Raw genomic sequence first — 2,815 nt, forward strand, 5'->3', positions numbered from 1 at the left:
CGAATCATGAGCAATGAAGGACACAGGCAGTGTGGGAGGCCTGCTCCATGGTCAAGTTGAGAGGAGCAGAAAGAGTAGCAACAAACAATTAAAATCGAAAGGGCAGTCCTCCATTTGCTGACTGTTTATATACAACAAAGCACCAACTCGCAAATGAAATATGAAAAAATATCTTGTTCCTGACATGAGGACTGCTTTTATTTCTCAGCTACGCTCGACTTTTTGGGTTATATACAAACCCAAATAAAATACCAGTGACAGAAATAACAACAAAATAGAGACAGTTTGAGGACACAGGGAAGAAGTGTATCCTATCTGTCGAGCCCATCGGCTTTGCAACCAAATAGACCTAAGATCTGATCTTCACTCCCACCCAAACAACTATGGCAATTCCAAAGGACCCAGCTCTCCCAGTGACATCAATCTCAGCGTACCGGGGCCCACGCACTTAATTCACACAACCATTTCCTAGCAAAGGGATTCTCTCTTGTGAAACATGTCAGTATTACCTGAGCTTTGCCCTGGCCCCACTTAATTAATAAAAGATTTCATCTGATTCTACTGTGCCTCCGGGGTTGAAAATCACTGCACTGGTAGGTGTACAAACATAAAATGACTTCATGGCCATGGGTAAGACATGCCTTTTGGCCAGTCCTCCAGGGGCGTCACTGGAAAATCAAAGCTCACCTGTCCAAGAAAATGCTTCTAATGGCTTCAGAGTTCACTAGAAGGCCCTTGAGGAAATGGCTTTGAGCTTGGTCCCTTTGTCTCTACACACACTGGATCCTGAATGGTGCAAAGTAGTTAGTGGTCTAAGGACAATAGCCTGGCACTCACCCACCTTATTCCAGTTCTGCAGATTTTAATAATGCACAACTCCTATATTGGAGATGATGTTAACCAGGTGCTTATAGAACAGTGGGCAGGGAAGCTTTTTGCCCTTCTAAGTCCTGGATGGATGGCAACAGTCCTAAGTCCTGAGTCCTAGTGACTCAGCTAAACAGTCTTCTGAGAGCTCAGGCCACTAATGTAGGGCATCACATTTATGCTTTTGTCACTCCAATGTTGTGGGATGTGGTGTCCAAGTCTATCCCAATCTTATCATGATATTTTTCCTTAATGGAGTTCAATCATATTTACTCCCAGATTTTGCCTGTCTAGCCCAAAGGGGCCCCAAACCTGCAGCCCATTCTCCTCGGCAGCTCCAGTGGCATTTCCGTGGTCCTTTCATGGGCGGCCTGCCTAGGCCCCAGAGGCATGGTTTTACAAATATGTAGATAGGTAAATGGTGTCCAGTCTTTTTTTTCATTACTGACATCAATTGGAGGTCAGTCGGTTGGAAATAACTCCAGCTAGGGGTGACTTAGACAAAAGAGTATTTATTACCTCATGCACCAAGAATTCTGGAGGTAGACTGGTTCAGGCTGGGTTAATTAAGCAGCTCAGATATTATCAGAAGCCCAGGTGCTTTCTATTTTTCCGTTCTGTCATAATCCTCATGTTGCCTATTGTTCTCAGGCTTGTTCCCTGATGTTAGAGATCGGTGCTCGGTGCCCAGCTCCCTGGGCAGACATGGCGACATGAGCAGCAGATGAGGAGTTGTCTTCTGTCTGTTCCCCTTCATCAGCAAGGAAGAGCTTGCTCTGAAGCTTTCTAGAAGTTTCTCCTAAATCTCACAGGCCAGAACTTCATCATATACCCCTCCCTCACTGATCAGTGGCAAAGAGAACGTATTTACTCTGAATGGTTCGGATACTATTTAATCTGAGCTGCCTGTCTGAAGCACATTGGCATCTTGTGTTGAAGAAAACTGGGGTCGGTTAGCAAAGGGGGTGAGGAGATATGGTTGTAGGAACAAGCAACTAATGGTGTCTGCAGCCCCACATTTTGGTTACAGCAGCATACCTGAGAAACATGCCTATCCTGATTTCCAGGAAACTTTCTGGAGATCTTCATTTTACGTAGGATATGTTGTTGACTCCTTGGGTGTCCAGAGGTACCTTTGTTTGCTTCTCCTTTTCACTCTGGGTTTGGCCATGTACAGATTTCCAGATCAAAAGCACTTTCCCACAGGAATTTGAGGTATAGTTCCATCGCCTTCCACCAATCAGTATGTCTGTAGAGAAGTCTGAGAACAATCTGACTCTGATGCCTATCCGGGTAAAATGTTTTGTTCTCTCTGGAACAGTTTTGAATTTTCTCTTTAACTTTGGAGGTCTGAAATTGCACCCTAAATATGGACCTTCTTTTGTTCATCCCTCTGGGCTCTGGTTGTTGGAATATTAAATCTTCTTTCGTGTTTGTTTGTTTTTTTCTCTGCTTCTGGAAGTCTAATAAAACTAATATTTTACCTTCTGGGCTTATCATACTTGTTTTTTTCACCTTTTCAAAAATTCCATTTGTGTCTGCTCTAAATTATATGAGGTTTCCTTGGCTGACCTTCTAGACCAAGGATTGGCAAACTACAGCCAACATGGCAGTTCTGGTCCACTACCTGTTTTTGTGTGGCTTGTGAGTTAATTTACATTTTTAAATGTTGGAGGAAAAGAATAATAGTATTTCAAGGCACTTGAAGATTATATTCAAATTATAGTGTTCAGAAATAAAGTCTCATTGAAGTGCAGCTCTGCTCATTCATTCACATATTGTCTGTGGCTTTGGGCTATAGTGGCAGCCACACAGCTGTGGTGGAGACGGTATGGCTCACGGTGCCTCAAATATTAACTCTCTGGCTCTTTACAGGGAAGGTCTGCTGATTCTCATTAAAGAATATCAGGTTGGGTTTTAACAATGCCCATTCTATTGTTCAGGTGAT

This window comes from Nyctereutes procyonoides, unplaced genomic scaffold, assembly GCF_905146905.1.
Source record: "Nyctereutes procyonoides isolate TBG_1078 unplaced genomic scaffold, NYPRO_anot_genome, whole genome shotgun sequence".
Lineage (NCBI taxonomy): Eukaryota > Metazoa > Chordata > Mammalia > Carnivora > Canidae > Nyctereutes > Nyctereutes procyonoides.